This window comes from Pseudochaenichthys georgianus, chromosome 21, assembly GCF_902827115.2.
Source record: "Pseudochaenichthys georgianus chromosome 21, fPseGeo1.2, whole genome shotgun sequence".
NCBI lineage: Eukaryota > Metazoa > Chordata > Actinopteri > Perciformes > Channichthyidae > Pseudochaenichthys > Pseudochaenichthys georgianus.
In genome coordinates this window covers 23,822,555-23,836,295 of record NC_047523.1, presented here as the reverse complement: position 1 = coordinate 23,836,295, position 13,741 = coordinate 23,822,555, and the positions used below count along the sequence as shown (strand labels likewise).

General features: G+C 40.9%; 1 pseudogene; it reads right to left on the bottom strand.

Annotated features, from left to right (window-relative positions):
- Nucleotides 1-422: 422 nt before the first annotated feature.
- Nucleotides 423-13,271, bottom strand: LOC117466366 (WD repeat, SAM and U-box domain-containing protein 1-like; annotated as a pseudogene).
- Nucleotides 13,272-13,741: the final 470 nt, after the last annotated feature.

The window sequence follows — 13,741 nt, the reverse complement described above, 5'->3', positions numbered from 1 at the left end:
CTGTGGGCAGCAGCATATTCTGTGAGTCATGGACAGGAATCCCTCAATATAAATAAAACGAGGCCATGCACGAGTTACTAAAGCGTGCGCACGAGTTACTAAAGCGTGGCCACGTTTTATTTATTTTTCTCTCAATGAACCCTCCAGGGCTCCGTAGTTTTGCGACCGCTTTCTCAAGAATTTTTGAGAGGAACGGAAGATTAGAAATAGGTCTATAATTGGCTTTTGACCATATATTAATGCAGCATTGAATTATTGAACATGTAGAACAAACCTCTTTTTAACGGATGTTAGTCTTTCATCTTAGGCACAACAAGAGATGATGCAACCGTCGAAATCGAAAATGATATAACTACTGAACGACTGCAGGAATGAGATCAAAGATTCAGATTATTTGTCAAATTTATAAAGATACCCAGAACAAAATCTTATTTGCAGTAATTACTTTTTCCAATTATAATAAGAGCACTTGTTATCAGATGAGCAGTGTAACGTTGGATTCTGACAAACAAGTTCAAAGGAGCTGCTGTCAGGGGTGAGGAGCAGCAGGTTCTTCATGGAGCTGGTTTTAATCACACCCATGATTCTCTATGGACTCGCGCTCATAGGAATATCTGTCTGTGGAATAGATAAACATTACATTACATGCCACTTGTTATACGCTTTACCCAAAGCGACTTAAATACTGAGCCACATCCTCCCTATCCATATAAACATTGTGACTTTATATACACACTTGGATATGACTGGTGAGTCTGTCTTCGACTCAGTTTGAGACAATGAACAGGTGTTGTAGTATTGTCTTCTCACCTGCAGCTATGACTGGATCTTTCTTCAGCTCTCTTGTGATTGGACACAGAAATGTATCAGGGGTGTCTTAACGACTCTTCTCCGACTTTCCTTAGGGAGACGGATGCCCATAGGTTCTGAGAAACCAACCAACTGTTCAGTAAGTATGACTCATAAATACAATAACATCTGACACATTGAACTTCTTATGATGTTTTTCAAACATAGTGAATAAGTGATTTGATTCTATCCATTTGTTCATCGTCAAATACTTCACATAAACCAGCTGAACTCTATTTTGTGTTTTTTCTGTGAGTCAGTGAGGCGACAGACAGACTTTGTCCTCTGATAAAACAAAGGCAGGAGTACATCTGGATCTCCACACGATCAATCTGTGGCGCGATACAAAGAGCCGAGCCAGACCCTCACTGTGAATGTCTGAGGTCTTGGTATTGGTTGGTAGTTCAAAAGGGACAATTTTTTCAATATTATACTAGAGAATAAAAACAGAAAAACAGCACAAAAGTGAAAAATAAATCACTCTGCACAAATCCGCTCATCTCTGCCCAATGACTGCACCGTGTGAATTGGTCATGAGCTGCAAATATCACCACCAGCTACAACTGAGGAAGACCTTTGGAGCCACTCATAAGTAAGGAGACGGTGTAGGAATCGATTCAGAGAGCAGCTGCAGGGACATTTGCAATTTCAATCCTGGAAATGTGTCTCAAATATTATGTTTTCAAAAAGACAAATGACATTATATCAATAGTAATAAGTCATTAGAACATGGGAACAGTGATCCTGCTCTATTCCATCCTGTTTCTGGTATTTCACTCTTATTTCAGATACTTTTAAATACCTGACATTAAAATTCTATTTCTTTTTTATAATTTGGATTCTTCTTTTATCATTGTATCATTGATTCTTTTAATTCGGCCAAAGAAAAAACAGAATTTCCTCAATACAAAAAACAACACTTTCATACTAATGTTTATCAGACTCTTTCAAAAATCACCCAATTTAGATTTTAAAACAATTCCACACAATACTCCTTTATTTAATAGCCGCAAATGAGTCAGAATTGAATATACCAGGTCTAGTAAAAGACTGGAATCATATTATAAAATATACTCTAGACCCTAGAGTATATTTTATAATATGATTCCAGTCTAGAGAACATACTGTATCTACCCCACGTTGCTGAACAAACTGACATTTCCCAGAGAGAGACACTACTGCTACAGACTTCCGATTCAATTGGCTGCGAATACTAAATAAAACATCTGGTTCTCGCACAGAGTTTATGACCTTGGCAATGCTGTCAGGAATATCAGAACAAAAAGGGATGCTTTTTGGAAGACGTGATATAACTGCAGTATAGGTTAGAGCTGCATCTGATGAATATGTTGACACACAAGAGTTGTGGATAGATTTGGTGCAGTTTTATTTTGAAATCATTGTGTAGGTGAATTGAATTAAATGCTATCATGGTGAACACTCCAAAGCTTCAACCTCATGATAAATAGGGGTACATAATGAAGAGATCTTTACATCAGCTACTGTTCGTTGAGGACCAGCTTGTTCTCTTACTGCGGCTTTGAATTTGTACTCTTGCACTTATTCATAATGGAGAAATGCAAGATAAAGGGATGAAAGCATTCAAGCACACCTTAAAAGACTGTCTTCCTCGCACTGTGAACTCTGTTCCTCGCCTGCATTCACAGTCTTTATCTTAAAGTAAAACAGGCAGATGCTGCTGTCGCCATCATAAATACATTGAATCCTACGAGGAAAGTGGCGTTGCTCAATCAAAATGTCTGCTCTCGATGAAACACGTTGAACCTATTAAGTCTTCCGATTCATCCAATAAATTTCTCTTGGATAGAAAAACGGCACTTAGCAGCTCAATGGGATTTAAGATTTCCATAAGCTCCAGCATTTTTCATGGGGGCACAAGCCATTAGTGCTATACAGTCCACTTTACATTTAGATTGATAATGTGATGAGACGCTACAAGGAAACTGCAGAATGAGGCTGTCTCCACAGAGATACAGCGAGCCATTTCCAACAGGAACTTTTTCCTTCCATGCCCTTACTCAAAGATTCATGAGTATTTCATTAAGTAAAGTGCGCTGGAATCTAATTTGGGTGTGTGTTCTATGTGGAAGTAAGTGTGTATCTATGCACGCACACTCTCATTTACACAAACAGCAAGCACGGGAAATGATTGTTGTTGGTACACAACTCAAATAGGACAGGAAATGTGGCAATCTGCTGTTTCCTGTGTCCTTGTTCTGTGGTAATGATGAGCAATCCTCCATACTAAACACATGGAGAGAGATGCTCACTCCTTAAGACACGCTTTGCATTGCTGAGCAGCATGCAGGGGAAGTTGGCTTTACCGTCGTTTTTTACAATGTCTACTGCTGTCCAATTAAAGCAAACTAAACCGCCAACAAGGCGTTTTACTGTGATTAAAGATGGGACAGTGATGCAGCTGCTTACATGATTACAGTCTGCACAATGTACTGTAATCAGAGTGAGGTCATTATGGCATTCATGTCAGCTGTCTGCTACTGTACATTCAAAACAGAATGAAAGATGTGCTTAACTTAAACTACATATCCAGCGATAAAAAATGAAAGTAAATTACAACTTTCTGTGCTAAACTTTTTGTAAAGTATAATGAAATCCAGAGATCAAATCTAATAATTCGACAATAATTGAGGTTTATAAAAATGTCACTAATTGTATCTCATCATTTTGGCTTGTACTTCTGCTGGTATGAATAAGTTGCCAATTACAGTTGAATTAATGAAATGGACTATAAGTCGTCACATGCACAGTTGTGGCACAAGTGTCTGTACAAACATGTACAAAAATGGATTGGCAGAAGAGCGTTCATTTTCAAAGCCCCAACAGACTGGAATACTTTACCTGCTGCTATTAGATCACTTGCATCATTGGGTATGTTTAAGCATGCATTGTTATCTCACTTTCAACTGGTCTGTACTTGTTAATAATGAAACTGATATTGATGAAACTGATTTGCTCGACTGTCTCAAATTGTAATGATTGTGTGCATTGCTTGAATTGTACTTAACAGACTGTATTTTGTCTTTTTGTTTATGTATGTCTGTAAGTTGTTGCTATTGTCGGGACCCCCTTGAAAACGAGATGGTGCATCTCAAGGGGGTTTATCACAATGAATAAAAATGTCTATATATATATATATATATGTCTCTTTGTAAATAGACTTTAAAGTGCTTTGTAAAAGTACAAAATGATGGTACCATCAGCACCAAAAAGGGAACTTATTTTGCCCAAGACCTCACTTTTTACTAAATGTAATGCATTACAATGTGCTCAATAAAGGAAAACTACTCACCAAACCCATACAGGCTCTCAAGGAAAAGTTTAGAGAAATATATTTGTTTACTTTTTTGCTGTGCGTTAGATGAGATGATTAATATCACAATGTGTCAAAATGTGTCAAAATCACTTGTTATAAAGAGTGGAACGTGGGAAACTAACTAACTTGGCTGTGTCTCTAGTTAAGAAAATGCACCTGCAAGCCCCTCTGAAGCTAACTAATTTACATCATATCTCATTAGTTTGATTTGTACAAAAACTGAAATAAAGAAAACGACTAAGCAAAGCTAGGCAAGCAGACAGACAACGTTGGTATGAATCAATCATTATGTTAAATGATGCCTTCAAAACATAACTTCCTTGGTTAAATATTGATTCTGACAGTACTTTGTTAGCGGCTGTACTATAGTGTAGCAGGGACAGATTGTGTTGTTTTCTGGCCGCAGTTTGTGCACTGGCTTTCCACGCAGACCTTGGACGACCCTGAATGGACTAATCTTATTTTCAGAGGGATTATCATTGTTTGTGACGTAAAGGTCGTCCCGTGGGGTTCTGTTCTCACAGCATGATTTGTGATTGTATGAGCAGATAGAAACACTGCGGCTTCACATCGCTAAATCAGATCACTGTTTGGGAAAGAGTTGTGGGACGGAATAATAAAGGTAGAGCATCGATAAAAAAAGAGGCTTATATCATACTATCCAATTGAAGCTTGTCATGTTTTTGGATCAAACAGTAAATCCTCACAAAAAACACTGAGTCCCAGTGTCCCTGTGATTGTGTGTGTACTGCACTAATGTACGTGACTGTGTTTCATATTTGATCCTCACCACTTCCTAGCTCTGCTGCTGTATCGCTCCGTCAATATTGTTAGTTTTAAAGATGCTGACATGCTCTTGTAGTCCTTCCCCACACACAGTCAGGTCTGCACATCCTCCTCTGGCCAATCAGCAGCCTGGACTGGAGTGACCCCTCAACTTCCTTCCTGCAAAATGCACAACAGGAAGGGAGGAAGGGGCTCTGCTATTACAGCCTCCTGATACAAACAAACAATCTCCCTCACACTCAACAGAAAAGGACACACTCCCTCTGTGCTGATAAAGGATTGACAATTACACACACACACACACACACACACACACACACACACACACACACACACACACACACACACACACACACACACACACACACACACACACACACACACACACACACACACACACACACACACACACACACACACACACACACACACACACACACACACACACACACACACACACACACACACACACACACACACACACACACACACACACACACAGAGATCCCTGACCTAGCAAACAAGCATGTGATCTATCATAGGGGAGAAAATTGAAGCTAGGGCTGTGCTACTTTAGATTGTGCCAGTGTGCAGCTCATCAACCTTCACAGGACACCATGTGAGTGAGCGGCCATCGTTTATCATACCAGGCCGAGACAAACCGCCCTGTGGTGCGCCGGCCCGTTAATGACACCTCGCAGCATCTTCCTGGAGCCCATCACCCATCAGCCGTGCGACTGGGAGGAGTTGCTCATTACCATGCTAAGTATCCACATGTAAGCCCCCCCATCCACTTATACTACCTTTGCTAGTCCAGACAATTCATAGTCAATGGGTATTATCCTCCACATTATATTGTATTTTTGAAAAAAAAAACTAAAACATGCCTGCAATTGGGGGGAAAAAAGGCATTCCTTATTCAAATTGTATCATGTCCTGTGGCTGCAATGCATTCTGGTCTAGAGGTTTTAATTAAGCTGGCATCGCTGCATGATTACTTTCTTTGTGTCAGATTGTTGACAGCACATCTAGAGGTTATGTTTATTTGTTTTTGGATACCTTTTATACCTAGCATGCTGATGTTTATCAGACATCTTGTACACCATCTTGGTTTTAGTGGGTTGGCATCTTTGGTTGGCATGCTAACATTAGCACTTAAGACTAAGTACGGTGTTGTCAAATGTGATTTTCCTTTTTTTTTGGCAATAGTAAAACTATGCAAATAGTCCTCAAGCAGTCATACGGATTGGATTTACCCACTTAGTAGCATATGCACGACAATGAGCAGAGAAACACCTCCTCTCTGCAGCCATGGCTAATATAGTGAGTGGAGTCTCTCAGTCTAGGAGGCTGAGTCATGGACTCACTGTGCCAAAGCATGAAAACCTCAGAGCCTCACTGCAGACTGGGATCGCTCAGACTGCTGTTTAATTACTTCAACGGATGCACATACAGTATGAAGATTGCCTCACTCCCTTATCAATCCATTTACTGCTTCTTATCTGGGTCTGAGTCCTGGAAGAGGAACCTGAGGCGTTCCCAAGCCAGACCAGATATGTAATCTCTCCAGCATGTTCCTGGTCTGTTCAGCATCCCGGTTATTTCCAGGAGAGGCTAGTTATATTGTCAACAAACTAAAGACGGATGTTGCTAACAAGTATTGTATTGTTCCTCTCTGTCACAGACCTCCACTGTTGTTCAAAATATACGTAACATCTTACTTCATAACCAGGTCAACTTCCTTTTGCCAAAAATGCTCACCAACATGCCTGATGTGTGTCAATCCAAGGCTGGAAATAGTCTCAAACTAATCCAATCCTTGCGTTTGTGTACAATTCAATTCCAAATGTAAGTTTATGAAGCACTGAGAGGTCAGTTCATCCTGCTCACAAACACAGGTGTTTCTAATCAGTCTGATTGAACTCTGTATACATCTGTGCCAACTCTGTCCAATAAGAAGACTGCCAACAGGGTTGGAGGTCCCGCCCTAACAGGTGCGTGAGCAGAGAGATCTCATAAACAATGTGAAGTGAAAACACCTTTAGTTATAAGGTCCTGGCATAAGGGGGGGAGGGGGAGTTAAAACGTTGAGGATAAAGTTGAACTTTCATGGTGAGTGACCCATTCTTATGGGCTTGAAAGTGTTGAGAGGAGGACACACATATTGCTGTTGGAATCCTTTCATGGGATTTGCTGGCATTAAGAAAAACGTTGAATAAGAATCTTTGTTCACCAAAGCACCTTTGTTCATATTATTTAGGTTCACCTATCAGAGTATACCATTTCAAATCCCTGGACGAAATCACAAGAAAAGCTTTTCATCACATGCATAAAAGACTCAAAAGACAAGATGTTTCCAGGACACAAAGACAAGAAATGATCCAAAACACCTTTGCAAGACTCTAACTATATATATGAACATAAAGAACGAAACACAGTAAAACAGCAGGGGTTTTAGTGCTGCGAATAACTTTCTAAAAGAAAACAGAGTGATAGATCTATTTACCTTGGCACACTGTCTGCCTTCATTTATCAGCTGCAGAGAAAGCTCAAAGGGAATAACTTCATGTGAATAGAGAGAACTCACCGAGATTAAAAGAGAGGAGGATAAAGAGAGGCAGATCTTCATTGAGGTGGAATCTGCTTCATCACATCAACCTGACTGACTGATGAAGCTTCGAGGCTTCCAGATGTCTAACGATTGCTAACTTTTCATTTAGTGTTTCCAATGTTTGCTTTCATGTTGGGTTGGGACTTTTTTTTAAGGAGGATTCACCTCCATAACATCAGCTCTCTGAGGCTTGGAGGTAGTTAGCCCTGCTGCCTCAATACACATGAATCATAACTCCTCCTCTAGACAACGACACTGCAGTCAGGCAGCAATACACATGCAATATGAGCTTCTCTGGCTGGACATCTTCCCAGATACTCTTCTGGGAGTCTTAAGCACTCACTCCTGGGCTTTGGACCAATGCTAACTGACTGTTGTTTGAAGAAAGGAGGAGTGATTGTGCATTTGTAGGCGCCACCTTAAACAATTCTCTGTCACGTATTTACCAGTTCTGTCGACTCCATTTCCTATTCTCCACACGTTTATGGTTCTGTCTATGGAGCCGGTTGCAATCCACGTCATAATGGGAGACAGCAACAGCAGTCACGTACCTGCAGGAAGCACAGAGATGTGAACGATGTGTATGACACTTACGTTTGCAGAGAAGAAGATATCTGCTTTTAAATGTAGCTTACCCTTAAAAATGAAATAAAAAATCGTAAGTATCTTAAATCCTTTCAAGCACTTCAAAGCGCTCTGCTGATGCCTACCTGCGGTGCCACTTCATTGACTGTCTGGATAGTAGCGCTGGAGAATAAAATATTGCATCACTGCACCGAGGGCTTCTGGGTAAAACTAATCAAGCAAAAATCACACATTTTGATGTGAACCCTTTGACTCCTGTTTTGCTGTTTGTCTCATAGCTGCAGAGATTGCTTAGCAGCGGGAGGTCAGGTCGTTTACATTTGGTGCGGTTTCAAAGTGTGGCGCAGGAGTCCCAGGTTCTGTAAACAAAGTACAAACAAACAGAACAGGATGTTTGTCATTTAAGTGTTTGCAGCGGCTGGGATTTAATGTTTAGAAAGTAGTGGACTGAGGCAGCATAGCTAAACAAGAAGTCTACATTTTGTATTTGTGCTTCAATTACTGCATCATAATATTGTAACACTTGTATCCAAAGAAATGTAGAATAATAGAGTAATGTGTGTTGGTAGAACTCAAATGCAACCTTCTCATTAAAGAATAATGAAATACAAAATTGGATTCAAACAAAAACACAGATGAACCTTCAGTGTGTTTGAAGTGAAGCCAGAGAACAGCAGAGCATGCAAACACAACACCACTCCTCCTGTGGCGGCTGAGAGAACAGCAGGATCCGTGCTCAGCAGTGGCATCTGCTGTTTACAGAACAAACGAGAGATCAGTTCAAACTACATTTGTCCCAAATGTGCATATGATTTTAACAAGTATAATACATCAAATTAAATTAGAAAAGATAAGTATGACAGGCACATAAGTCAATATTTAGTTGCCAAGGCAGGAGGCGTTTATCAGCACTGCCTACACACTGTTGTGTCTGTGTGTGAGTGATGAGTATGTGTCTTACCCCGAGATCAGCAGCTCTCGATCATAAGAGACACACACAAGACACAACTGGAGCTGAATGACAGGTGGGAGTGTGTAGCAGCTTCACATCACAGGCTGAGGGAGAACACACACACACGCAAGCACGCACACACGAATATGTATATATTAATATATATTAAATACACAAACTTTAGTCAGTTTTCCTCGTGTTGTGCCACCCGTGAAATATTCTCAGCTTAAGATACAAAAACACTGAGTAGTATGCAGTAATACTTCATCATACAATAATCCTACAGTATGTTACATCAATTGGTCTTCAGCTGCATTGAAATGATCTGTGTGTAAATACATGCGTTTCGAAATGTCCTCTCCATCATTGTAAAAAGCTGTTTTCGGGCTCGGCAGGAGCCTCATTTACTATTTGCCTGCATTCTCATTATTTGAAGTGAAGCACTCTCACATCTCAGTGAGGAAAAAACATATTATTAAAGCCGACGAAGTCAAAGAGTCTACACTTTTGAAATTAAACTAAATGTGAGGTGTGATTGAAAGGTAAATCACACCAGTAAATTAGAAAAAAGGCTGCAAATCTGACAACATGAAAGATGTGACCCTCGCTGCTGAAATCCTCTGGATATGGAGCATTAGAACATGGGGCTGCAAACACAGTCAGCCAGGATGAGGAACATGTTCCATACAGAGTGGCCACAGCTGCAGGAAGGGCACCTTGCTCCCCTGAATCATCTGCACTTAATAATAATAATAATTCCTTGCATTTATTATAGCGCTTTTCCAGTGCTCAAAGCGCTTTACAGATACACATTACACACATTTTATATACATGCAATGGTCACTGTGGACAATACCCACAGGAGCAAGTTCAGGTGAAGGGTCTTGCCCAAGGACACACCGGCTTTACAGACGCAGCAGCGGCGGGTTTCACCCCTTGATCTGATGATCATTGCACAGTGCACTGCGCCACACCGTCCATCTTTACGCCTCGAGGTCATCGAGGAGCTTTTACAAGTACACATTGATATTATACATGTACTGTGGACAATACCCACAGGAGCAAATCCGGGTGAAGTGTCTTGCCCAAGGACACAACGGCCTGACGCAGTGGCGGCGGGAGCGGGTTTCGAACTGGAGTTCCCCAGCAACCCCCCTTGATCTGATGATCAGATGCACAGACCACTGCGCCACCTGTCCCATTAGGGCACTTCAGTCTTTGTGCCCTAAAACAATGCAATAGGGGTTCAAGCACGCAATCCTCTTTCATAGACAAAAGAGAAATGCACATTTCAGTTAGGCGGAGTCCTTGAAACCTCCCAACAGTAAAAAACATTATGTGAAAAATACATTTAAACAAAACGAAACGAGGACCGGCCTTGTTCTGTGTGTTTATACAAGCTGCACAGAGATTAAAAAAGATCCCAGTGGACGCAGCGGGTCACCACGTGGGACACATCCAATCCTCCCCAGATACGGACGTTACCACGGCAACTCATCTTAAGCACTAACAACATGGAGTGTGTTCAAACGCTAACGAAAATCCAGTCTGCAGGCAGGTTACACAACGCATGAACATACACGACATGTTCTTGTTCTGCTGCGGCTCCTACAAGATATAAATGTCAAAGTGGATATACTGTGTGCACCTGACCTCTTCTCCAACTTCCACACACACACACACACACACACACACACACACACACACACACACACACACACACACACACACACACACACACACACACACACACACACACACACACACACACACACACACACACACACACACACACACACACACACACACACACACACACACACACACACACACACACACACACACACACACACACACACTTCTCCGCAGCTGCTGTATTTCAGCAGGATGTCTTAAAGTGATCCATTATTAATGATTCAGTCTGCAGCTGATTTATTCCACACACTAATACAAATCCTCTATTCTGCAGAGCGATTTCAAGGTTAAAGCAGTCGGCAGGTTCTCTCTATCTCTCTCTCTCTCATGGGAGATGGAGGGAGGCAGCTTTTAGTTGACGAAGCGGACAGAGGGGTCGTCCTACCTGCTCCTTCATTCTGGGAAACAACTCGGATGTTCAGCTGGCTGTCCTGTCCACAGGAGGCCAGTCGAAACTCCACACGGCATCCATCTGCAGAATGAAAAACAGCCACATTTCTCAATGTTCATGCTTGACGGATTTTAATATAAAAGGAAGACAAATACCCTCCAATGGCCTGTTTGTGAAGGGTGTCAACACTAGGCAAGCATCGTCTTGTATATGGGATATATATTGTGTTTGGATTAAAGGGATTTAAGGGCTTTTTATTCCCAAAACTGAAAAATAGCAAACACTGTCTGACTGTCATTTGGATTTGTGGGTAGAAATGCTAAAGGTTGCTTTTAACTGTCTGCTAACTGTGAAAGGATTATTTAATTTTCTGTTCAGAATGAATTTATGTTATGAACAATGAACTAGGGGAAGACGGAAAAATAAAACACTTTCTTTACAAACTGAAGGATAAGGGGACGCAAAAACCCAAAAGACTGAAGTACTTGTGTAGCTTTCTCTTCACTTAAGAAATACTGAAAATGTTCACCGTGAATATCTAAGATAGTGTTCCGTTTCAAGATACTGAAACTACTTTCATTTAATTTTCAATCTTTAAATTAGACTGTTTCTTATGATAAATCAATTCCATCTAGCTAATGAAAAGTCAGAAAAAAAGACAAAAAATGATGTTTGCCAGTTTACATGATAATGTCTTCAAATGATTTGATTAGTTTGTCCACAACACAATGATTTTTCAGTTAACAATGATTAACAGGAAAAGATAGCTATGAACACAAAGCTTTATTAGTAAAGCATGTTAAGACACCAATATGGATAGGTAAATAATAGGTGGAAAGGTATTTTTGGTGGCATGGGTAGACTGACCCTTTTAACACTGAAATATCTCACTGACTTTAAACTGTGGTGCAAATCTGCAGGTGACTCCGAGGTCATGGGCGTCCTTCTTGCAGGAGATCGATGTCCTGGTCCCACAGTTCGAGGTCTCCATGGGTGCAACCGGTCACTAACATCTGGCCACAGGGAGAGAAGCAGCAGGCCATAACACTGGCCTTGCACTGACTGGACCTGTAATAGTCACAAAAACACCACCATTTTCAAACTAAGGGATACAAGACAGCAGCCTCGGGGTTCCTGTAAAAGCTGTGATCTTCTGATAAAGACTTGTTAACACATCAGCATATACGTACTTGTCTCGCTGGTTGTGGTTACTCCCATGCTTCTGCATTGTTTAACCAGCGAGCTCTAATCTTTCTATCTAGAGCATTGAGTGAAGGCTGAATGTAGGACTAACCCAAACAAGTCTGAATTAAGTTGATGTTTGTGGGCTAGGCCTAATAAATGTTATTTAAACCACCTTTCATGCAAGATGCAGCCCAAAGTGCTTTTCTGAGTAAGACAAGATACAAAATAAAGAGTGAGGAGGAGCATAATTAAAAACAGTCTGTAAACAAACAGAAATAGTTTTTATCACAGAACCATAAAACAAATTAACATGAACACTGATAGCTAAGCCTACCGCTAAAATGGCCTATAGGTCTTTAATTTAGTTTTAAAAGTTCCAATGGAGTTTGTTGTTCTAAGATCCAATGGGACTACTAAGGACTTGCTCTAGTCTAAAGTTACCTCCAGTAGGCTACAGTATTCATGTTAATTGAAATAGGCCTACTTAAGATAGCAGCTTTAAAATGTTACTGTGAGGCTGGAACTAGGAAACAGGACCTTATTTGCTCTTTAGAGCAAATAAATAAAGAGCATATCTGTCTGATATGCAGCTTTAACTCTGTAGGCCTACGTGATTGTCTGGCCCACACTGTACCACCTCCAGTCCTCACCTGCCTGCGAGCCCCCCCATGGTGGATACGTCCATAAAGCAGCAGCTAAAGGCCGTAATAGTGTCCCGAAAGAGCAGAGAAACGAAGCTCCGAGAGGTGTGTGCTATAAACACGGAGTTTCATCTCCCGAGCAGGTCGCGAGGAGAGCGGGAGAAAGCTCCATAGCTGACTTCGGCTGTGTAGTGAAGAAGAGTGCGAAGTATTGACACCATCTTGTGACTGGTTGGCTCCGAGCGGTTCACTCACAAGGTGGCGCAAAATACCTAAATATCCGCTTGTAAAAGAGGAGAGTTGGCGGACTGAGTCAAACTGTTGCTCCTCATGTGGCCACAGTTTCAAGTATTTATTTCTTCTTCCAAGTTACAAGTCTTATTATCTGGCACTACTACTATCAGTCACGTGAGTAATTAGTTGCATAATGTTCATAGTCCATTCCTATTTTATTGAAAGCATTAGGCCTACTAAAGTATCTGCTAAATTCAAAAGGTAGCCTACTCATTATCCAGAATGTCTCTTTTTTGTGTTTAATTGGATTATAATTGACAGAAAAAACATGTGAAAACTGCTTTAATGTCGATGGAGGTGGTGCCAATGTTAAATACCTTTTACCTTGGGTAGTTTCATCCTAAACAATTCTCAATATGTTATTTGATGATCATGTTTTGTATGTTAATTTGACTCT